General features: G+C 43.1%; 1 long non-coding RNA gene across 1 annotated transcript in view; it reads right to left on the bottom strand.

Annotated features, from left to right (window-relative positions):
- The window catches only part of LOC127004249 (uncharacterized), a 79,526-nt gene extending 63,380 nt beyond the window's left edge, over positions 1-16,146 (bottom strand). Inside the window, exon 1 of the long non-coding RNA XR_007757714.1 lies at positions 16,067-16,146. This is a non-coding gene — a long non-coding RNA (uncharacterized LOC127004249). The remainder of the gene's footprint in view (positions 1-16,066) is intronic.
- Between the last annotated feature and the right edge of the window lie 9,140 nt (positions 16,147-25,286).

Below are 25,286 nucleotides of genomic sequence, written 5' to 3'. Positions count from 1 at the left end.
AGACACAGAGAATCATAAAAAAATAAAAATAAAATAAAAAGGATCCGGGTAAAACTAGAGAGATAACCGACGTCCTGAAACACGTTCACGTCGGCTTCGATTCCCCGCACAAAGGGACGGACAGGCGGCGGAGGGAGCGACGCCCGGCTTTTTATAGCAACGTTTATAATACAGAAACGTTTCGCGCGTCACATAAATACTTGAAAATTTTGTTAGAAAGAATAAAAAGCTGGGATGTGTGTGTGTGTGTGTGTGTGTGTGTGTGAGTGTGTGTGTGTGTGTGTGTGTTTGGTTCTTTTCTTTCTGTCTTTCTTGTGTCATTTCCTGTAGTAGTTTTTTTTCTTTTCTTTCTTTTCAAATTTAGGTGTTATTAAGTTGTAGGTGCTCTCTCTCTCTCTCTCTCTCTCTCTCTCTCTCTCTCTCTCTCTCTCTCTCTGTGTGTGTGTGTGTGTGTGTGTGTGTGTGTGTGCTCTTCTCATGGGTCGGCTTTCAACGACAAACACCACCTCACCCTTCTCTCTCTCTCTCTCTCTCTCTCTCAACTTCACTTCCTCGACCCTCTTATCTTTATTTCTCTTATTTCATAATTTATTTTCCGTGTCATTTCCTGTAGTAGTTTCTTGCATCTTTTTTTTTCAAATTTAGGTATAAAAATCTCTCTCTCTCTCTCTCTCTCTCTCTCTCTCTCTCTCGATCCTCTTATCAGTTCTAAGACCCCCAATAAGAGCCTCAAGCCGTGAAGAGACGCTTGATTCTATTCAGCTCGACACTTTCATGCATAATCATCCCTTACCTCACGATTTAGTCATTGAGTGGCCTTAACCGAAGCACAAGTGGTGGTACAGGTGTTACTGGTATAGATAAATGGCACATGCAGATATTATTGGTATATATAAATGAATAGAGCCGTGGTTAATATCATGTGGGTTGTTTTATATTGTGTGTGTAACTGAAGCTGGAGGGTTTTAAGGGAGATAAAATCGCTCTTATGGGAGTGGCATTGGAATCATATGTGAAAGATTGGGTTGGAGTTTTTGGGTATATGAATTCCATGTATTAAAATCTAGCACGCTAAAACTTTCGGGCCATTCAATAAACACGGAAGAAAAAATAAAAACATAATTATAAAAAAATAAAAAGGGAAGGATAAGATAAGGACATTACTCGATAAACCCCGAATGAAAATAAAAATACAAACCAGAATAAGAAAACTAAAAATAAAGGAAAGGAAGACGAGGGAAAAGAAAAAATGTGAAGGAAAAAATTGAAAAGAAAATACAGTAACAGAACACCAAAAAGAAAACTTAATAGAAGAAAAGGAAGATAAAAATGAATATAAGGAAAAGGAAGAAAATACCAAATAAACAAGAAAGAAGAGGAAGAATATGAAAGAAAAAAAGGAAAAGAGAATACAGTAACTGACCACTACAAAGAAAACTAGATAGTAGAAAAGGAAGATAAAAATAAATATAAGGAGGAATAAACTCAAGGAAAATAGGAAACATAAAGGAAAACAGATATTGAAGGAAGAAAAATAAAAGTAGTCAACAGCATTGTGTAGTAGACATAAGAAAGACAGACAGAATTTAGGAACAGATGAAAACAATGGATATTTATTTATTTTTCTTATTTTTAGATTTGGCGTTCATAAAGTTGTATCACAGACTTTATTTCCTCCCCGTCCCGAATCTCTTATTATTTATTTATCTATCCATTACTGTTTTTACTACTGAAGTCAACATAAAGTGGCAAATACTCTGATCATTTTTTTTTCTAGTTTATTTTCACATTTGAGCTCAGTCCTTAACCCGTCCGCTGCGATTGGTATGGATTTGGCTTTCACTGGTAGCCTGATAACATAATAGTCCCAGGTCCTTCTCTGCCTCTGTGGTGTATAGTGGAGTGTTTCCCTTGTGGTATTGGTATGCTGGATATCCCCTCCCACGGTGCAGGACTTTACATTTTTTTCATTGCATTTTATCAGACACTTTTTGTTCTATTCCTGTAGCTTGGTGATGTATTATCGTTGGATATCCGCAGTCAATGGGATATTATCAGGTGAAAGGAATTATATTTTTTCAAACTACAAATCATTCCCTTGACGGCCACCCAAATGTCTTTCCTTCACTTCCCCTTTCTCTCACCTTCTCCTCGCTTATTCACAGCCATTATGCGTCCATTACTCTAACACTTTCTCTTCTCACGCCTTCCAGACCACTCATACTTTTTTTTCCATTCCCTCCCCTCCACAACCACCCTCTGCCACCCACCCATCCACTTCACATTATTACTTCCAGTCCCCTCACCTCCTCCCACTTCTCTTCCACTGTACTTCCCTTTCTCTTTCCTTTCATCTCTACCAGACAGACCACTTAACCTTTTCTTCCATTTCCTTCAATATCCTCCACTTTCTTATCCACTGAAATCCTTCCCTGCCCACCCATCAACTTCCCATCACCATTTTTACATAATATCCTACATCTTACTTATTCCTTTACCCAAATCTATATCACCCCATTCATTCTTATCTTCTTATGACATTCCTCCTTCACCTTCCTCGTTTCCTATAAGCTAGTCACTCCTTGCCCTCATGTCACCCTTCTTTTTCTACTTCATATTATCTAAAACATTTCATAATTTCTTTCTCTACCTTAATCTTTATCATCCCATTCATTCTTATCTTCTTGTGGTATTTCTTCCTCACCTTCCTCGTTTCCTATAAGCTAGTCACTCCTTGCCCTCATGTCACCCTTCTTTTTCTACTTCATATTATCTAAAACATTTCATAATTTCTTTCTCTACCTTAATCTTTATCATCCCATTCATTCTTATCTTCTTGTGGTATTTCTTCCTCACCTTCCTCGTTTCCTATAAGCTAGTCTCTCCTTACCCTCATGTCACCCTTCTCTTTTCTTCATATTATCTAAAGCATTTCATAATTTCTTTTACCCTCATGTCACCCTTCTCTTTTCTTCATATTATCTAAAGCATTTCATAATTTCTTTCTCTACCTTAATCTTTATCATCCCATTCATTCTCATCTTCTTGTGGCATTTCTCCCTCTCCTCCCTCGTTTTCTATAAGCTAGTCACCCCTCCCTCTCAACCTTCCTTACCCCTTCCCTTCCCTTCATATTCCCTTGACTTCCTCCTCCTCCTCCTCCTCCTCCTCCTCCCTCTCCCACCCACGTTTGCTCTTCCCTTTTAGCGTCCTCGTATCTGTCTTGGCCATCCCCACACCACACTTTCACCCGTGACCACCCAAGACCCACAAGACAGTCCTATTCCTCCTCCTCCTCCTCTTGTCATCTTTCTCCTCCTCCTTCTGTCCTTCCAATCTTTCATATTCTCCCTTTATTTGTCTTCCATTTTTCTTTATCAATGAGTTTTTTTCCTTTTCTATTACTATTATCATTTCTTTTTCTGCGTTTCTATTTCCTCTTTCATTCTCTCCTACTCTTCTTCCTGTTTTCCTTCTATCATTAATCTTCCTCGTTTCCTTTTATTTTTCTCCTATTCTTTTTCCTTATTATCATTATTTTGTTTTCTTAATAATATTTATCTTCTTCGTCTTCTACTTCATCTTTCTTCTACTCCTACGCCTTGACATCTTCCTATTATTGCCCCTTTGTAAATTTTAGGCATAGAAAAGATCAATGATTCCCTTTTTACTCCTCTTCTTCTCCTCCTCCTCCTACTCATCCTCCTCCTACTACTACTAATACTTCGTTTCTATGATATCCTGTACCGCCCTAAAGCCCTTAGCCGATATCCTCCTCTTCAGAGACTCATGGGAACTAACGAAGACGAAAAGAGTTTTTATCACCAGAGAACATCAACTCTCTCTCTCTCTCTCTCTCTCTCTCTCTCTCTCTCTCTCTCTCTCTCTCTCTCTCTCTCTCCACCAAACGTGTGTCTCCCTCTTCCAAAACTCACGTCTCTCGAGATACACATATACTTTTTGTCATGTTTCCGAGGTGTGGGTGGTGATTTAAGGGACCGTAAAGTTAAAATGCCTATAGTAACCCCGCCATAACACGGCCTTTTATCCCTCCATTGTCCCCTAAAACTAGTTCTCTTCATCCTCGCGGTTTATGGGGGGCGGAGGACGTCGTGTTGTGATCAGGCCGCCTTTGACAACGAGGCCCGTCACAGGTGTAGGAAGAGAAGTGGTAAGAGAGAGAGGGAAGAAGTTAGGAGTTCCGCCCAGGTAAATCGCTTCCCTCGCCTCCCTCGTTTGCCTTGGTCCTTATGCCCTCTGTGTCTTGCCCTGTCTTGGTCTAACGTCAGCCTCCGCCTCTCCTCATTCATGATGCTTCTGCCCTAAAGATGCTGTGTATGAGATGCTGTTTCTCTACTCTCTTCATGTGATGTATGTGAGTTTTATATTGTCACTCTTTCCATCTCATTTGCGTTTCTGTCCGTCTGTCTGTCTGTGTTTGTCTTTATCTGTCTCTTCCTCTCTCTCTCTCTCTCGCACACACACACACACACACACACACACACACACACACACACACCAAGCCTGCATGTCTGAGGAGCAACACCAAAACAAACTTAATCAAAGCCAAACAAAACAGACCCAGACGGCAGCAGAGGCATCACCACCATCACCACCAACACCAACACCACCATCACCACCACCACCACAACAACAACATGAGGCTTCGAATCCTAATCACGTGATCTACATACAACCAAGCTCCGTTCTGCACCAGTGACGATGACGAAGAACAGAACGAAAAGGAGAACCCGAGAGAGAATTGGGACGAGAGGATGAACAAGGTATTAAATAAGGAAGAAAGATTTAGACAAGAAAGAAGGAATTAACGAGAAAAAATAATCAATCAAACAGGGGAGAAGGAATTGAACGAGAAAAAGGAATTATACAAGAAAGAAGGAATTGAACGAGAAAAAGGAATTATACAAGAAAGAAGGAACTGAACGAGAAAAAAGGAATTAATCAAGAAAGAATGAATTAAACAAGAAGAAAGTGGAATAAAACAGAGGAATTATACAAGAACGAAGGAATTAAACAAAAACAAGCAATTAAACAAAGACGAAGACATGAATATAAAAAAATACTATTGAGAAGAAAACAGGACAAGAACGAGAACATGACGAGGAGGAGGAGAATTAACACAGAAAAAGACCAAAGAAGGAAAAAAAATATCGGTAAGAAAGAGGAAGGAAAAGGGATGAAGAGAAGGAGAAGGAGGAGGAGGAGCAGGAGGAAGAGGACACAGTATGGATCCGGGACAAAAGCAAGAAGACCTCCACCTCCTCCTCCTCCTCCTCTTCGTGTGTCCTCCACTATCTCCGAGTCTCCTAAACACGCCCTCGTATCACACCAACAAGCTCGCTACAAAACGCCAGAATTTTCGGAAACGTCGAAGGAAGATAAACGAAAAAAAATTTGGCCACTATTTATTTAACTCTCTCTCTCTCTCTCTCTCTCTCTCTCTCTCTCTCTCTCTCTCTCTCTCTCTCTCTCTCTCTCTCTGTTTATTCGTCTTCTTTTCCTCTCTCTGTTCTTGTTTATTCTTTTCTACTCCTCGTCCCATCTTTTTTCCATCCTTCCCCTCCTCCACCCTCTTCTTCACCCCCCCATATCCCTCCTCCTCGTCCCCCCACACAAAACCCCTCTCTCAGCCTCCTTCCTAGCCCACTATCTTCCTCCCCGCCCCCACCCTTCCTCTGCATATCTCCCTCCACCCCCTTTCCTCGCCACCCATCTAACTCCACCCTCCCCCACCCCTCCTCTGCCTATCTCCATCCACCCCACTGTCCCTTCCTCCCTACCTCCCCTGCCCCCCTCCGCCCTTCTTCAGCTGGACTCTCCCAACACCTCGTTCAGCTTAGGGCGCCAAACTTGGAGGTGGCAAGAAGCAGGTCGAGCTGTGAACTTGCTTGGTGATACATAAATACATTTCAATGAAGCAAAGCACACCACCTCGACCACAAACACGCCTCCTCCTCCTCCTCCTCCTCCTCCTCCTTCTACCTACCCTCCTCCTCCTACCTGCCTACCTACCTACCTATCCTCCTCCTCCTCCCCCTTCTGCTGTTGGTCCTCCTTCTATTGTTAAACCTCCTCCTCCTCCTCCTCCCACTGCTGCTATGCCTCCTCCCTTTTTCTGTCCTTTTTTTTTTTTTTTACTCCGGTTCCGTTTTCCTCCTTGCCTGTCCTCCTCCTAATATTGGTCCTCCGTTTATTCTTATACCTCCTCCTACCCCTTCTGCTATGCCTCCTCCCTCCTTCTTTCTCTTTTATTTTCCCTTCTCTTCTGTCTTCTTCCCTGCCTGCCCTCTTCCTCTTCCTTTTCCTTCACCTTTCCTACATTCTCCCATTTTCTTTTATTTTATTTTATGCTGTTCTTCCTCTTCATTTTCCTAACCTTCTAAATATTCTTCTTTTTATCATTGTTATTATTATGTGTATTTATCCTCCTCCTCCTCCTCCACCGCTATCACCATCAAATATATCCCTATTGGAACTCCTATCATCTACCTTTTCTATCCTATCCCTCCACCTCTTCCCCTATTCACTGTTCTCTTCATCCACAGCTTCCCCTCCCTTCCTCCACTACACCATCCCCACAGAGAGACATTTCCTCCCCTTCCCAATCATTCCTCTTCGTTTTTCTCCCTTCTCCCGATCCATCACTTCACTTCCCTTTTCCCTTTTTGCCCATCACGACCACCACCTCCTCCACTAGAGATCTTCTCCTCCACTTCCCTACCTTCCCCAATCACTCCCCTTCCTTCTCCCAACCCATAAGTTTACCTCCTGAGTTTAGGGTTTTTTTTTATGCCCGTGAGTTGTTCCACTGCTGTAAAAAACGAAGAAAAAAAAAACATTACCTCCATCACCACCACTAGACAACTCCTTCCCTTCCCCTCCTTTCCCCAATCCACCCAATCCACCTCCTCCCCGTTCATCACCCCTACTACCAACAAACATCTTCTTCCCTTCCCCTTCTTTCCCCAATCCACCTCCTCCCCTTTCATCACCACCACCACCACCAGACATCTTCCCTTCACCATATCCCCAATCTCTTCGCTTCCTTTTCTTACTCTATAAGCTCACCTCCCCCTCCCCATCTTCCCCTCTCTTTCCCTATACATAAGTTCACCTCCCCTTTCCACCACAACCACCAGACATCTCCTTCCCTTCCCCATATTCCCAATCCCTTCACCCCCCTTCTCTTACTCCCCATCTTCCCCTCTCTTTCCCTATACATAAGTTCACCTCCCCTTTCCACCACCACGACCACTACCACCACCGCCACAACCACCAGCCATCATCCATTCCCTACCTCCCAATCCATAAGCTCACCTGCCCCTTTCCCTTCACCACCACCACCGCCGCCCCTTCCAAACTCTCACATCTTAAGGCCTCAACACATTAGGATAATCACATTATGCAAATCTCTCCATCTACATTCAGGATCCGTCGCAGCCCCCTGAAACAAGGCTCGAGGGAAGCATTATCAGCAAACATCTGCACACCTTCACGCGACCCCCTTCTCTTACTCCCCCCCTCACCCCTTATACCCCTCCAACGCTGACGGGAGCACTTGACAAGGCTAAGAAGGATGTGCTGAGTGTGCTAGTCTCTCTCTCTCTCTCTCTCTCTCTCTCTCTCTCTCTCTCTGTGAAGTTCGACAAGAAGGTTTATAGTCTAGTACAGGAATGGAGGGAGGAAGAGAGAGAGAGAGAGAGAGAGAGAAATAATGCAACCTCACTATTTTTTTCTTTTTTCCCCCATCATCGTCTGTTTGTCTTCTCTACCTTCCTTCTACTCCGTCTAACAAATCCTCCACTTTTTTTTCTCCACCGTCATCGTCTTTTTATTATTTTTCTCCATTCCTTTATCTCCTTTTTATGCTACGGGTTTTTTTTTTCTATTTCCACCTCCTCCTTCTCCTATGGTTCTTTTTTCGCCTTTCTTTTTCCTTATCCATTAGCGAAATCTTCCTTTCCTCTTTCTCTTCACTTTTCTTTTTTCAGCATCACCCCTTCCTCCTACTCGTCCTCCTCCACCTTCACCCCCTTCTCCTCGCCTTTTCTTTATTTTTTTCTTTAACCATAATTTTTTTCAGCCTTTCCTCCTTCACCTTCTCCCCCTCTTCCTCCTCCTCCACCTTCTCCCCCTCTTCCTCCTCCTCCTCCACCTTCACCCCCTTGTCCTCGCCTTTTCTTTATTTTTTTCTCCAACCATCGTATTTTTTCACCCTTTCCTCCTCCTCCACCTTCTCCCCCTCTTCCTCCTCCTCCTCCTCCTTCTCCCCCTCCTTCTGCCCCTCCTCCTCCGTCATTGTGGCACGAGCCCTCAAGAGTAAGAGGTCCATTTGTCGCCTTCGTCCCGGTAACCCTGGCCCTCGACGCTATCTCCCTGCCCCGCCACGCGCCCAGCCGACCCTAGCAAATAGGACACAAGACTACACCACCACCGCCACGATGCACCATAACCACCACCACCATACCCTTAATCTCCATCCGAGAACTACATCTGTGCACAATAATCACCATAATCGACACTACCACCGCAATAAACAATGGCAGCCACAACCACTATTACCAAACCTAATAACCACGATAATAATGATAACCTCCCAACACAGCCATCATTCCGCCAATACATGCCTTTCCCTCTCCCTCGAAAAACTATCTACACAAGTATTCTTCTTTTTTAATCCCTCCTCTTTCTCCCATCCTTGCTCCTCCTTCCATCTTTCCTCCGTGTGAAGTTAACACAAGCACACCCATACATCAACCCCTTCCTCCTTCCCTAACCACGCCCTCAGACACAAGAAACTTCCATAATCATCAGAGAGAGAGGGAGAGAGAGAGAGAACCCAGCCTCGAACACACATCTCCATCAGGCCGGGGAGGCGTGGCGGGGCCCATCAGCGGACAGACGCGGCCCATCTCTCGGGGACGCGGACTTGTATACATGTAGCGAGCGGGCGGTCAGCGGAGCGGGGCGTGTCAGGCGAGGGGACGAGAGCACAGTGCACGCCAGCCAGCCCTTACCCACCGACCCACTGGCCCGTGAAGGCAGGACACCAGTCACACCACCAGCAGCAAGGCCAGCGAGGGGGAGGGGATTTGGGGCACAGTACAAGGCTAGAGGGGAGGGGACGGGAACTTACACCATCAGAACAAAATTATTAACGAACCTACATCATCGTTTGCTTGATATTGATTTTTGTATTCCTTAACTTCTCACTTTAACCTCGTATACTTCTACTGTTTTTCCTTCGCCTCCAAATGTGCCCTATCCACTAACCGATGTTCTCTTCTTAATATGCCCTTGATGAAAATAAAAGTACCTACATCGTACAAATGCTCAGTCCTAATGCCTGTCTTTCCTCTTCCAACCTTCACCACTAACCCATTTCCTTTTCTTACTATACCCCTGATTAAGAAGGATAAAAACTATACCATACAACTGCTCACTCTTCTTTCCTCTTCCCCCAACTGTACCCTACCCACTAACCCACTTAACCTTCTTGCTATATAATAAAACAGGAAAACCCCACCGCGCAGCCTCTCATAATAAACGCAAAAGAACCATAGTGAAATAATTTTAATGTGTTTTTGTAAGTTATCCAAGTGAATTATATATTAGGATACAGCGCTATATAATAATGTCAATCATTGTCTGCTCTCCATATCAACTGTAAGCCAGGACCACTATTATAGCAAGGCAACTATTATTATTATTATTATTATTATTATTATTATTATTATTATTATTATAGGCGTGTGGGAAGGGACGCACTGCCTTACTCGCTACTCCAGGGTTTAATTAATGCGTGTGTGGTGTTCTCAGTATTCGCTTTGTTGTTCTATCACTCATTATCTTCCTCCCCTCAATGTAAACTATTTATAACTTGGCTTGATACTGATTTTTTTTTTATTGCTTACGTTCTTACTTTAACCTCGTCTTATACACACTGATGAAGAATTATCATTATTATTTTCTTAGTTTCGTCATTTGCTTGTTTTGTTTTTTTACCCTCATTAATTCTATCATTTTATTATCTTGTTCTTGCTTTCTTTTCTTCCTGCTTCTTCTTCCTCTTCTAATTTAAACTTCTCTTGTATCTGTCTGTCCCTGTCATGCTAAGTTCCTGTGATTGAGATGTTGACTCTCTCTCTCTCTCTCTCTCTCTCTCTCAGCTTTTGTAACCTTAATTTTCTCACCCCATTTGTTCCTTATCACTCCCATTTCTGTTCTACTGTCATTTTCAACTATACCATTCTCTCTCTCTCTCTCTCTCTCTCTCTCTCTCTCTCTCTCTCTCTCTCTCTCTCTCTCTCTCTCTCTCTCTCTTACCCCATTTGTTCCTTATCACTCACTCCCTTTTTTGTTCTACTTTTCATACTGTCATCTTAAACTATACCATCCATTATTCTTTTTCCTGTCCTCCTCCTCCTCCTCCTCAGCTCCCCGCCGCCCATTGAGGTGTGGCGGGGCGGAGTCATTAGACAGTTACATTAATGGTTAATGGAAAACCTGTGTACACGCAGACTTATTCTCCGCCTCGTCCCTCACCCTCGTCACTCCCCTTCACATTCCCCCTCTCACTCCGTCTCCCTCTATATAATCTCATTCATATCCTGCCTCTGCCTCCTCCATCTTGTCTGCTGCTCTCACCTCCTACCACCCTTGCCTTTCATCCACACTTCTCTCATTACCTCTCTCATTCCGTCTCTATATATAATTTCATTCATATCCTTCCTCTTCTTCCTCCTTCTCCTCCTCTATCTTGTCTCCAGCTCCCACCTTCCACCTCTTGCCTCTCATATACACACACCTCTATCATATCATCTCAAACATCTTTCATTCACTTTTTCTCTTGATTCCCCCTTCTTCATTTCCTCCCTAATCCTTTCATCCTATACTTAACCCTCCTCTCCTCTCTAACCTCATTCATGTATTAATTCTCTTCCTCCGTCGTTGAAGAAGCAGAAATAATTATGACGAACGAAAGGAGAGAGAGAGAGAGAGAGAGAGAGAGAGAGAGAGAGAGAGATTGTCGCTGAAAGCCGACCCACGTGAAGACGCTACTCATTGGCCATTGTGACGAAAGACCCGTGAAGCCCAAACTTTTTTACGCTAGAACAAGAGACGACTCAGAATTTGACGCGAGTATTGCAAAAGGTTGGCATTGATATTTTTGTACGCTAAACACCTCGAAGCATCTGACTTGGTAATAGACATAAACTGCATTAGACTATTGTATTAACATCTGGGACTTAATATCTTGAAAGTCACGTGTTGTCTTTCCAGTGGCTATGTTTGTAAGTATTTGTAGACAAGACTAGAAATGGCAAACATGAACTACAAACAAAATATTTCAGTAAACATCTATCAAAAATCTATACTGCTTCTCTGCCAGGGGAGGAGAGCGGAAGTCACGATTGAGCAAGAGAGACCTAACCCACACCCTGCCCTTACGTCGCTTGTGCGTGGTCTCCTTTCTTCTCATGCCTCGGAAAGCTGCACCCACGCCATCTAGTGACAAGAGGAAGCGTACCAGCCTTGTGAACCCCTTTTGAGCAAGGTTGATATAACAAAATACACACCCAGGGTCCCTCTCTCGCCCTGTGGCTGGTGTAATGGTGCTTAGCTGATTGTGGAGGCATAAAAGTTTGTTATCTATCTTGGAGGGACAGAAAGGATGGAAATTGTGGTGTATCCCTCCTTCCCTCAATCACTCACTCTCCCCGACCTTCTCTCTCTCTCTCTCTCTCTCTCTCTCTCTCTCTCTCTCTCTCTCTCTCTCTCTCTCTCTCACACACACACACACACACACACACACAAGGATTATAGGCTAATCTCACCAAGAAAGGAAAGGCTTGATCACAATGCTAATAATAAAAAATATATATATATATAAATAAAAATCATTGGGTTTTCAAGGAACATTTCCCCTCCCTTCCTCCCCCAAAATAAAACGCCTTACAAACATTAAATACAAATCACCATCGAAAAAAATCACTGTAAAGACTGCGGAAAAATACATACGAAATAACAAAATAAATAAACGAATAACAAATAAAAAGTAAAATAATAAAAAACAGCTGAATATAAATCCCACGAAAACCCCATATGTCTTAGTAGTAGTAATATAAATAACAGAAACCATTGACAGCATATCCATTCTACCAGGCATAGGCAATCAAGGACTTTCCAACAAACCAACAACAGGGAAGGGAGGGAAAAAAAGCCACTTCCCAGAAACACAAAAATACGAGTGAGCAAGGATTTGGAAGGAGGAGGAGAGAGGGAGAGGCATAAAACAGAGATAAGGGCAATAAGGATCCTTGGCTCTGAGTAAAAGTCGGGATTTCCACCGTAAAAAAGACAAAAGAATGAAGAGTAAGGCATAGAAAGAATTGTACACCTTAAAGAATAAAAGGAAGTACTGAGTAGTAGTAGTAGTAGTAGTAGTGGTAGTAGTAGTAGATGAATAAAAGTTGCAGCAGAAGGTATGCATAAAAATAATTAAAAAGGAGAAATGGAGGAAAAATACAATGGGTGGCCCGGAAGGATGACTCACAGAAGAAGGAGGAGGAGGAGGAGGAGGAAGGACTCGCCAGTAGAAGACGGTGAGTCAGAGGAGAAAGAGTAGCAGGTAGAAGACTTTAAGTAGGTGGCGACGAAGGAGGAAGAGGAGGAGGAGGAAGAGAAACAACTGCAGGAGGAGAATGAGTCACTGCACGTACATGGAAGAAGAACAACAGAGACGAGGAGGAGGAAGAAAAAATGGAAGAGGAAGAGGAAAAAGAGAAGACAAAAGAAAACAAAAAGTAACTGTAAAAGAAGATAGAGAAGGAGGATGTAGATGACCCAAAAGTGGACAAGAGGAGGAGGAAGAGAGAGGAGGAGAAGGAGGAGGAGGAGATAAAGACATGCACACCCATCAACACACTAAGTACAGGCTGCAGTTCGTCTCCATATTAGTGAGTACCACCAAACAGATCAATCCTCCTCCTCCTCCTCCTCGTCCTCCTCCTCCTACTCCTCCTGTAACTCCACTTCTTCCTCTTCAATCTCTCTCTTACACACACACACACACACACACACACACACACACACACACACACACACAAGGCTGTATAACTTATTCATGGTGTGTGTGTCTTCCGAATCGTTCATAATATAGATAAGCAACAAGGAGGGTACATAGGGAAGGAAAGAAGGAAGGAAGGAGGGAAGGGAAGGATGGAAGGAAGGAAGGATGGAAGAAAAAAGGAAGGAAGAAAGGAGGGTACAGAAGGACGAAGCAAGCAAAAGAAAGAAGAATTAAAGGGTGAGAAGGTCATGAAAATAAATAAATAAATGATCGAGAAAAGAAATAAGAAAATAATACGATGAAAAGAAAGATGACAATGCAAATAACAAAAGGAGGAGGAGGAGAAGGAACAAAAAAAGATACAATGCAGAAAGGAGGTTCAAAAAGTAGCAAAAATAATACGCAGTTAGGGAGAAAAGGGAGGAGGAGGAAGAGCTAGGAATGAAAAAAAAGACAAGGAAGGACAAGGAAGACAAATAAAAGGCAGTTAGAAGGACGAAAGAGAGAACGAACCCAAAGGAAGAAGGAAGGAAGGTAGAAGGAGGAAAGAAAGAAAGAATATACCCAAAGAGAGGAAGGTAGGAACGAGGAGAGAACCAAAGAGAGGAAGGTAGGAAGGAGGAAAGAGAAGGAAAAAGGAGAAAAGAAAGAAGGTAGGAAGAAGGAAAAAAAGAATCAAAGAGAGACGAAAAATAGGAAGGACGAAAGAAAGAGAACCAAAGGAAGAAAGAAAGAAAGATAGTAAAGAGGAAAGAGTATATCACCTTCCCTATCTCCCACATCAATTAACGTCACCTGTGGAGATAGCGTGATAACGGGAGACAGGTGAAGGCAGGCAGGCAGCGGGTAAGGTGGACTAATATTAGGCCAGGCGTCGGAGCAGGACCCAAATGTATACAGGGAGGAGGTGATACTGGATGATACGTAGATACAGGGATACGTAAGAAGAGCAGCAGTATCATTAGCATCTCCTTAACCCATTATTATTATTATCCTACATGAAATTCCAGTCTCTCCACTTCTATAATGACGTTAGTGTACTCAGTCAACAAAATTTTCACCCATTACATACATTTACTAAGTTCTCCACCTCTCTGTTTGATGTTAGTGCACTCCGTCAACACCTAATTCACCCACTACATAAGTTTCCAGCGTTCTCCACCCCTCTGATGTTAGTGTGCTCTTATTAACACCATCTTCACCTATTATATACATTTCTAAATTGCTCCATCTCTCTCTCTAATGTTCGTGTACTCCATCATTATCCTTTTCCTCCTCTTCCTCCTGCTCCTACTCCTCTTCATCTTCAACCATTACATCCCCAACGTCCTCCACCTCCTTATCTCTGTCTGATGTTAAGTGTACTCCAATCCTGCTTCGGTAAATGCTCTAATTTAATCTCCCCACCTGGTCCTCTGTGCTTGCCCTGACTTTTATAATTCCTGGGTTGCCACTCTGTTACTTTCAGCTGTCCATCTGTTTTCACTTCTATGCGTGATATGACCAGTCCGAGTCCACTTGATATTTTTAGGTTATTGATTCTACCGTAGACTGATAGGTAACCAAAGTAAAGAAAAATAGATGGATAAATGATAGTATATATGTAAAATGCAGATATGGATTAGTCATACACACATACCCACAGACAGACGGACAAAGAAGAGAAAAAAGAAAGAAACAAAGAATGTGCGGAACAAAAAGACAGATGAAAATAAATAAATACAGACAGACAGACACGTGAAAATAAAATGTAAGGAAAAAAAAGGACGGGGAGGAAAGGGAGAGAAGAATTAGACAAACGAGGGAGGAGAAAGATAAAAACCGAACCGCAAAAGAGAACGAAACCAACATTACGAGGCAAACAAAGATAGAAGGGAGGAAAAAAAAGAGATACGTAAAGAAAATAAAGATAGCTCCGTCAGGCATTGTCCCTTAGCCAGGTGTGTACCCAAAGCACTGGCGAGGAGGCGGGGAAGGGCGAGGAGGAAGAGGGGGAGGAGGAGGAGGCGGGGAAGGGCGAGGAGGAGGATGAAAGGAGGTGGTGCGGTGGTGGTAAGAGGTAGGAGTGATGATGGAGGGGAAGAAGAAAAGGTAGAAGTAGAAATAAAAGAAGTCAAAGAATTAGAAAAAATGGAAAACAGAAAAGATTAAATACGAAAAACTATAAATAAGAAAACATGGAAGAAAAGAAGCAAAAGAAGAAAGAAAGGATTAGAGGAGCGGAGAAGAATTAGAAGAGGACAAGAAGGAGGAAGACGGTTGAGAAAACATCATACGTAGAATAATTATTGTGAGGCCACACCTAGACTACACCGTTCACTTCTCGTCACCAAATGAAGTATAAGATCAAAACTAACTGACAAGACAGCCTACAAAGACGAAACAATAAACAAATCCCAACAGAGCGTACGTACTTCGCCGACTGAAGAGTAAGTAATTAAGGTTTCATATAAATCATTCACCGTAGGTTACATAAAAAAAATATTCACTGTCCACAAGCGAAGGATTAGAGAAGACTTGTTTGAAACTTAAATATACAATATGATACATTCCCTTCGTTCTCCACCTCTGTCTGTCTTATGTTAGTGTACTCCATTCTGCCCTGGCAAGAACTAATTTGATCTATCCATAATTTAGGAGTTAGTGTTATCTAAATTTAATTGTTGGGGTAAAAGATTCAATTAACTACAGGCTCTTCCATACGTTACTCCACGCATTGCAAAACAAATAAAATCGACGTATTATGACTATACTCGATCATATGTTGAAAGTATTAAAACGTGGAGAGAGAGAGAGAGAGAGAGAGAGAGAGAGAGAGAGAGAGAGAGGCGGTGTTGGGGGAAGGAGGTAGCTGGTTGGAGGAGACAGGGGGGAGAACTGAAGGAGAAAGGGGGGGGGGGGGGGATAACAGCTGTGACGGGGAGAGAGAGAGAGAGAGAGAGAGAGAGAGAATAAATATACATGGATACTTACATTAAGAAACCAGCTGCATTCGGCGCTTCATAATTTCTGAAGTAGGTATGGATTCCACTAAGATAAAACCGCGTGCCTGAAAAAAAAGTATACAAATAACAATAATAATAATAATAATAATAATAATAATAATAATAATAATAATAATAAGTATATATGTATGATCGCAACAGCTTGAAACAGTATGCGAATTTCAATAAAACAAAGGGGAATGGAGACAAAACGCAAAGTATAACATCGCAGTATAGCTTAAAGTTGTTGACCAATGAAACACTACGTACTTAGGCTCTCATTCGCTTTCTTCTTTCAACCTCCTTTTCTGACGCCTTCTTGGTTAACCTCAACTTCTTATTTCCCTCCCAAACTCTTACTTGTATTAATTTTAGCACGAGGAATAAAAACATGCAAAAGATGAAGTGTTTATCAGACAGCCTTCACTACCCTGCCCTACCCTTGCACTGCCCGTCCCTCCCCGCCCCCGCTCTTCCTTCCTACCCCCCCCACCAACCCTACCAAGACCGTCCCCCCCAGCCCTCGCTCCTCCTTCCTACCCCCTACCAACCCTCGCACAGGGCCTCTCTTCCTTCCCCCCTCCCCCACCCCCCCATGATCCAAACCCATCACCCATCCGCGTCCTGCCACAACTTGCTCGCTGCTCATTGCATCAGCTACACACACATACACGCACACACACGCATATACATTACGTAGTCGCTCTCTTTCACTCATGTTGAACTTTATGCTTTTACTATTATTATCCTACTTATATTCTTCTTTCCTTATTCATTCTTTTCACTTCTTCCTCTTCTTCTTATTCATCTCCACCCACTACCACCTCCATCCCTTCCTCCTCTTACGCTTCCTTCCCTGCTATTTAACCCTTCCTTGCTATATCCTCCATCTCCTGGGCGGGTATTCTCGAAACTAAACAGATTCACATCACCATCCTTTCCAAACAATTATATCACTCGGGGGCGTCAGTTAAGCATCCGATGTGCCAATGATATCTCTAGACCTGCCCCACATATGTTCTTTATCCTTCCTTTCCTTCAACGTCACGTGAAGGAACGAATATTTGAACAGCTTGACAGATTTTTCCCTGGTAAATAAGACAGTGTAGGCCATTTGCATCAGTGCTGGTAAGGGAAGAGTCGAATAGGAGTAACCTGCTCAAATGAAATCCTCTGATCCTGATAACTTGGATATTGGACTCAAAAAACTCCCTCGTCTTGTCTGGAAACTGTCCATATCTAGGTTTCTGAGGCAATGTAGTGCTCTTTACACCTCTTTTCTGGTCACCTGCATCAGTCCTGGTCAGGGAAGGGCAGAATAGGAATACTGAAATGGTATCCTCGCATCCAGATAACAGTTACTATGACATTGCAGACTAGAAAAGTTCCTCGTGTGCCTCAAACCTGCCCATATCCAGGTCTAGGTGGCAGTACAATGCTACATATACCTTTTTTCTAGTCATTTTCATCAGTGCTGGTCAGGAGAGGGTAGAATCGCATCCTTCTCAAATGGTATCACGATAACTAGGACATTGCAGATTCACCTTTCAAAAGTGTCTATATATATATATATATATATATATATATATATATATATATATATATATATATATATATATATATATATATATATATATATATATATATATATATATATCTTCCTGGCCATTTGTATCAGAGTTGGTCAGGGAAGGGTCGAATCGCATCCTTCTCAAATGGTATCGCGATAAGTAGGACATTGCAGATCAGAAACCCTCATCATGTGCCTCAAACTGTCCATATCTAGGCCTTTGAGGCAATACAAGGCTATTCAAATCTTTTTCTATCAGTGGTTTGGCAATGGGAGGGACTGAGGCTAAAAGGTACCATTCTTTTTACTTTTCTGGCTTTATCTAACACAACTTGTCTTGATCTGTACCGCAAGGCGAGGCCACTAGGGTGCGTAGCATACTTATAAGTCTCTCTCTCTCTCTCTCTCTCTCTCTCTTGACTCCTTGTCCTTGGTGGCGAACTTCCCAATGTTATTCCTCATTCTTCTCTACTTCTTCCTCCTCCTATTCTTCCTTCTATATCAATCCCATTACTCTTTGTCCCACCATTCCTTCCTCTAAATTACTTCTCCCTATTTTCTTCCTTTACAAATCTATCCTCCTCCTCCTTCTCTTCCATTATGCACGTTAATCTTGGTCTTTCACTAATTAGAACAGAGTGTTTTTTTTATGCTGTATCTAGGTACGGATCTGATATTCCAACTCCTCCACCTATTTCTCCTCCTCCTCCTCCTCCATTATGGCCGTGAATCTGGGTCTTTTGCTAATTAGAACTGAGTGTTTCTTTTTTATCTCGTCTAATTCTTTGCCTATTATCTACCTTTTCTTCTTGGCAAGTCACCTGTGTGTGTGCATGTACGTGTGTGTCTGTGTGTGTGTGTGTGTGTGTGTGTGTGTGTGTGTGTGTGTGTGTGTGTGTGCGAACCCTTCTTTTATCCACGTTAAGTCGATGGTGTTTTCTTAGTCCACCTTTTTTCTACCTTTTTTGTGCGGCTGTGTTGGTTGCCCTCTTTGGATTACACTTTAATGCCCGTTAGTGGTGGTGGTGGTGGTGGTAGGTGGGGAGGTAGTGGTGGTAGTGGTGGTGGTTGGGGAGGTAGTGATGGTGGTAGTGGATGGTTGGGGAAGTAGTGATGGTAGTTGGGGAGAGTGTGGGAGGTTGTGGTAGGGATACTTGGATTAGAGGTAGTGATATTGGTGGTGGTAGTAGTAGTAATAGTAGTAGTCTAGTAGTAGTAGTAGTAGTAGTAGTAGTAGTAGTAGTAGTAGTAGTAGTAGTTCTAGCTATAATACTCCCTATATAAAATTACTATATCTACGCCAGCTTCATCTTATGATATACATACCTTTAGCATCACGATAAATGGAAAGAAGCATGCTGAGTATAACTCCTAAAGACATGGGCGAGCATCAAGGGCTAGGGAACAGACAAAGGTTGAGAATATGTTAAGGACTATAAAGAAAAAGAAGACCTGAGTAGACAATATCAGGTGAAGAGCTGATAACAAACACATGGACAACCAGATCAACAGAGTGGCAACCCAGGAAATTTTAGAAGTCAGGGCAGACAGAGATCCAGGTGGAGAGAGAGATGAAATTAGAGTATTTGCCGGGGCAAGATGGAGTGCAGAGAGGTGGAGGAAGTTGGGAAAAGCATTTGTCTTGAAGTGGAGATGGTAATGGATGAAGATAACAATGAGATGATATTCGGTTTCATAATTTTCTTCTTCCTATTGTAGTTAAACTTTTTTATTTATATCTAATGTGACTCGGCCTCCGACATCTTCACCTTAAAATAAGTTATCTCTTTCTCCTTCTTTCTCTGCAATCTTCTTCTTTTTCTTCTTCTCTTCCTCCTCCTCCTACCTCTACCTCTACCACTACCTCCTCCTCCTGGACCTCCAATACGATCACCAATACTTAACACTCCTCCTCCTCCTCCTCCTCCTCCTTTCCCACCAATACAACCTCTACCCATCCTCCTCCTCCTCCTCCTCCTCGACCTTTTCCAATACGATCACCTATACCTCTTCCTCCCCAATACCTCCTCCTCCTCCTCCTCCTCCCCCCCCCCTTCAGTGTCTTCCTGTTGACCCGGTGTCCTGTTACAAGTCGCCTCCATAGAGTGATGAGTTCCCCGGTCAAACACTCTCCTATTTGACCATTCTCTCCATATCCATTTCTTACTCCTCCACTTTTTTTTCTCTCCCTCCCCCTTTTTTTTCTTCTTCCTCCCTACACCTCCTCCTCCTCCTCCTCTTCTTCCTACCTCTCCATACCTTGATTTATTTCTCCCTTCTCAATAGATATTTCTTACTCCTCACTTTTTTTACTTCCTCCTTTTCCTCCTCCCCTTATTCATTTTCTTTCTCCCCTTATTCCTACTTCTCTCTCTCTCTCTCTCTCTCTCTCTCTCTCTCTCTCTCTCTCTCTCTCTCTCTCTCTCCATACACATTTCTTACTAAATATCTCTCCACTCCTTTTAATTTCTTTTCACTATTATCTTCAAATCTATTCCTTACTCCTCCCTCTTTTTTTGTCTACTTCATTTCCTCTTCACTTTTTTTGTTGTTCTTCTCTCAGTAAATATTCTCTCTAAGTCTTGTATTCATCTTCACATCCTTGGTCTTCTTTTTTCCCTCCCTTTAAATCCTTTCCATTACCCCTTCCCTCCCTCATTATTCTCTTTCCCTTTTTTCTCGTCCCATTTCTCTTTATAATTATCTTGTATCTCCTCTCCTTTTTTTGCCTCCCTTCAAGTTATTTTCATTTCCCCGTCCCTCCTCCCTTCCTTCCCTTTTGGTTCTCCATTTTTAAAAGCTTTCTCCACCCTCGTCCCACAGCAGGAGGGAGACAGGGAGGCACAGATAAAGGGGGAGAGAGAGAGAGAGAGAGAGAGAGAGATCTCTCTCTCTCTCTCTCTCTTATCGTGTTTTCTGAATGAATTAAAAAGATAGTGGATGTAATGAGAAGAGTTATAGAAGAAGTAGTAGTAGTAGTAGTAGTAGTAGTAGTAGTAGTAGTAGAAGTCGTAGTGTTAATGCAGTCACCACGAATCTCTTTTTTTCTCTCTTAACATTTTCCATTCCCTTTCTTTTTTTTCTCTTTTAACACCGTGGTATCTTTCAGTCCATCAACACATTAATATTCCCTCTCTTCCTCAACGCCCACCTTCTTCTTCTTCTTCTGCCCTGCCCAAAGCTGTTATTTTTACGCCTTACATCTAACTTGATTTCTTTTTAGCAGGCGTGTGTGTGTGTGTGTGTGTGTGTGTGTGTGTGTGTTTTGTGATTCCTGCTTATCTCGGTTCTCTTGTAATCTTCTTCTGTAGTCGCTTCTTCATCATTTAACTTCAACACATTTTTTTCTTTTGCTTGTATCTTGATTAAATTTTTTGCTTGTGTGTGTGTGTGTGTGTGTGTGTGTGTGTGTGTGTGTGTGTGTGTGTGTGTGTGTGTGTGTGTGTGTGTGTGTGTGTGTGTTCGTGTTTTCTTATCTTGTTTTCGTTATATTATTCAGTAGTGGTTTATTTTTTCATTCAACATCATCACTTTATTTTTTTATCTGCATATATTATTTTCTCTTCTCTCTTTTCTTTCAATCTTTTTCTATTATATCCTGTTTTCCTTTCTTCTCTTCATCAGTCTCTCTTTCGTCTTCATCTTCGCTTAACTTTACTTTTTTTTTCGTCATAACTTAACATTTTGACCTTTTTTTTCAATTTCCAGCCTTATTTTTTTATTGTTCTCCTTCTTTACTTTATTTAAAACTTCACATCTCTTTCCCCTCATACATTTTGCCTTATATTTGTACCGCCTTCTCTATCTTCCTTTTCTCCTGTTCCTTCTTTCTTCAGCTATTTTATCATCTTATTATTATTATCCTTTAACTTCTTTTCCAACTTACTCAATCTTTTCTTCTCCTCCTCTATCATTTTTTTTCCGCTCTCTCTCTCTTTCCTTCTCCTTCCACCTGTTCCCTTCTTTTCTAATCTTTTCTATATCTCCTCCTCCTCCTCTTCCTCCTAATGACCCGCTTGTTCCTTTATCCTCCTCCTCCATATACTTTTCCTTATCTCTTCCCTCGTCCTCCTATTCCTCCTCTTTCTCTTCCTCTTCTTCCTCCTCGAGTTCAAGAGGTTACAAGACACACTCAGACGAGATCCGACTTATCTATCTTCTCGTCGTCCTCCTCCTCCTCCTCCTCTTCTTCTTCTTCCTCCTCCTCCTCCTCCTCCTCCTCGTAGTCGTCTTCTTTTCCATACTGTTACCACTCTACTGATCTTCCTCTTCCCCTTACTACACTTCCTTCTCCTCTTACCCCTCTTTTATCTCCTCCTCCTCCTCCTCCTCTTCATTTTCGTTCTCCTCGTACTTTTCTTCTTGCTCGTTCTCGTTCACATCTTCCCTGTTTTACTTCTCTTTATCTTCCTCCTCCTCCTTCTCTTCCTCCTCCTCCTCTTCGTTTTCGTTCTTCTCAGTTTTTTCTTCCTACTCTTTCTCGTTCACGTTCCTGTTTTACTCCTCTTTTTTCTCCTCCTCCTCCTCCTCCTCCTCGCACCATCCCATATTCACCCTGAACAACCGTGACGGCGAAGAAAAAGGCGAGGTGCAAAAAAAGGGCGTAAGCGACGGTAAAACAAGGGCGAGATGGCTTAATGCGGCCCAAGGTTGTAGGGGGGGGCACGTAAATGGTCTTAGGAGAGCGTGGGGGGCTGCGTGTGGGTGTTGGGTGGGTGGGGGGGATGGGGGAGGTGGGGGTGAATGGGGGAGTGAGTTGGGGGGAGTCAGTAAAGAGGAAGAGGTTTTGAATGTTGGGTGGGGGGTAAGGGGTGGAGTTGAAGGAGTTGGGAAAGGTGGGGAGGTTGAGGAAGGGGGGGAAGATACTTGGTTATAAGGGGGGAAAGGGGTATTGGGAAGGCAGGGGTGAAGGGGGAGGGAGTAAGAGGGATGGGGTGTAACGGGGAGGAAGTTGGAGATATTGGTAAAAGTGGGGAGAGGTTGAGGAAGGGGGGCTATAAGGGGAAGGGGTGAGTGGGGGTGTAAGGGGGTGTTAGAGGGATTTAATAAAGGTGGGGAGAGGTTAAGGAAGAGGGGATACACTTGACTATAAGGGGGAATAGGTGTTGGGTGAGTAATCTAAGAGGCATAGGGCAGAGGGGTGGAGGGCGGTGGAGACGAGAGGGTGAGAGTTGGAGAAGGATGTGAGTGAAGAGGTGGGAGGAAGGGCACATTTAGGGTGATATGGGTAGGTAAGGTGAGAAAAGTGGGTATAGGTGGATGGAAAGATGGACAGAGGGCATATTAAGGGCGGTATGGGTAAAAAAAGTGAATATCATGGATGGAAATGTGGGACGAAGAGCACGGTTAAGGTGATATGGATAAGTTATGTAAAGAAAAGTGGGTAAAGGTGCTGTAAGAGTTTGGGCGGTGCCGTACTCACCAAGAGGGAAGCTAGGGTAAGGAGGCAGATAGATAAGTAGGTAGATAGGTGAGTGGGTAAGTGGGTGGATGACTTGGTAGGAAAGAGCGGGAAGAGATTGGGTGAGTTATGGTGTCGGTGGGGTGACTTTTTTAAGGGAGAGGACAAAAAATAGTGTAAGAAATGTATATGTATATGGAGAGACTGAAATGGATGAGTAAGCAGCATGGAAAAGAAGAAAAACATGCAGGTAGGAAAAAGAAATGAAAAACGAAGAGAGGATATGGACTAAGAAACAGAAGACACCATAACAAAAAAAAAAAAAGAAACAAAATGCATAAGACAATTTGACCATATAATCTGAAGGACAAACACACGATAAAAAAATAAAGGTATATGGGAAGCGAAAGAAAGGGAGAATAAAGAGAAGAAGAAGAGGAGAATTATTAAGAATCAGAAATGGAGATGAAAATTAATGTATAAGAAATAAATATGTAAGAATTAAGTAGTTGTTTTTTTCACATTGAAGGACGCAGTTTAATAGGAAAATAAAAAACGCAAAAAGAGCAAAAAAAAACGTAGAAAAGATGGAGAAAAGCAAGGAACAGAAATATAAGGAAAAGAATGATTGGTAGGAGGGAGGGTAGGTGGGTAGGGTAGTGCAAGGGTGGGGTGGATGGGTGGATTTGGGTGTTGACTTAGATAGATATGGAAGGTAAGGGGGGGGTAAGGGCGGGGATCTGTATTAGGTATAGGAACTTCCCTTAGCCTTGTAGCTGTGACCAAGACCTTTGTGTGTGTGTGTGTGTGTGTGTGTGTGTGTGTGTGTGTGTGTGTGTGTGTGTGTGTGTGTGTGTGTGGTGAAAATACATCACTTACAAAAGCATCTCCACAAAACTAAATAAAATCACCACGAGAGAAATTAAACCAGAAGGTGGAATTGGTTCATCATTATTCTCTCTCTCTCTCTCTCTCTCTCTCTCTCTCTCTCTCTCTCTCTCTCTCTCTCTCTCTCTCTCTCTCTCTCTCTCTCATAACCACCAAAAACACAAGAACATCAGTAACAACACAAACACCAATCGACCTCAAAACAAACAGTAAACAAACACTAATAAATATAAATAAAACCAACATCAAAACTAAATTAAATCAGTTGGAGGATTTAGATTCAGTTCAGCAGTCTCTCTCTCTCTCTCTCTCTCTCTCTCTCTCTCTCTCTCTCTCTCTCTCTCTCTCTCTCTCTCTCTCTCTCTCTCTCTCTCTCTCTCTCTCTCTCTCTCTCTCTCTCATCCTTCCCCTCCCCCCCCCCCGGCCAACAAGAGCATCACCAGCATTAGAGGAGAGAGGCCGCCAGGTGGGTCGGTGAGGTGGACAAGGCGGCTTCAGCTACACGCATATACCCAGGCGGACGGGCGGCTGGCGGGCTGGCTGTCGGCGCTCACCCGCTCTCCCCCTATTACTTTCACCTTTCAGCGTGCATTAACATACGTGTACAGCCGGCCTTTTCATGGCGTCGTGGGCGGTGGTGTTGCTGAGAGGGTAGGAGGAAGGGGTGTGTCGGAGGGAGAGCGAGGGAGAGGGTGTGAGAGGGATGGTAGAGTGGGGTGGGTGCAATGGGGTTGGTTTAGAGGAGGGAGATAGGAAGTGGAGGAATGGAAGGGATATAGGGTAGGGTGGAGGGCTGTGCTGTAGTATAGAGGTAGGGAGGGAAAGATAAAAGAGAGGAGGAGAGGAAGGGAAGAAGTAGAGGAGGGTGGAAAAGGAGGAGTGAGGTGAGGAAAAGTGGTTGCAAGGGAGGGAGGGAGAGATGAAGGGAGAGGGACAGAAATGGGAGGGGTGTACGAAAGAGGGCCAATACGGGTGAAGAGGGATAATGGAAAGGAGCAAAAAGGAAGGAGGGGGAAAGAAGGGAAGGAAGAAAAACAGAGGATGGGAAGGGAAAGAGGAGGAAGGGCAAGAAGGGGAAGGGAGGAAGGGAGAGGGACAGAAAAGAGAGGGAGGTAGGGAAAGAAGGTTGAGTAGGGTAAGGAGAGATACAGGAAAGGAGAAGAAAGGAGGAAGGAAAAACATGGATGGTGGAGGAAAGAAAGGAAACGAAGAAGATAGAGGAAGGGATGGGAAGGGAGAGAGGAAGGGGAGGAGGGGAGAAAGGGCAAGGAAGGGCAAGGCAGGAGGGCAGGGCGGGGCAGGTTGATTGAAAATTATGAAAATACTGCGAGTCTCAGATTTTGTGAGGAT

Source organism: Eriocheir sinensis, chromosome 27, assembly GCF_024679095.1.
Source record: "Eriocheir sinensis breed Jianghai 21 chromosome 27, ASM2467909v1, whole genome shotgun sequence".
Lineage (NCBI taxonomy): Eukaryota > Metazoa > Arthropoda > Malacostraca > Decapoda > Varunidae > Eriocheir > Eriocheir sinensis.
The sequence above is the reverse complement of the archived record's forward strand: the minus strand, read 5'-3'. Positions and strand labels throughout refer to the sequence as shown.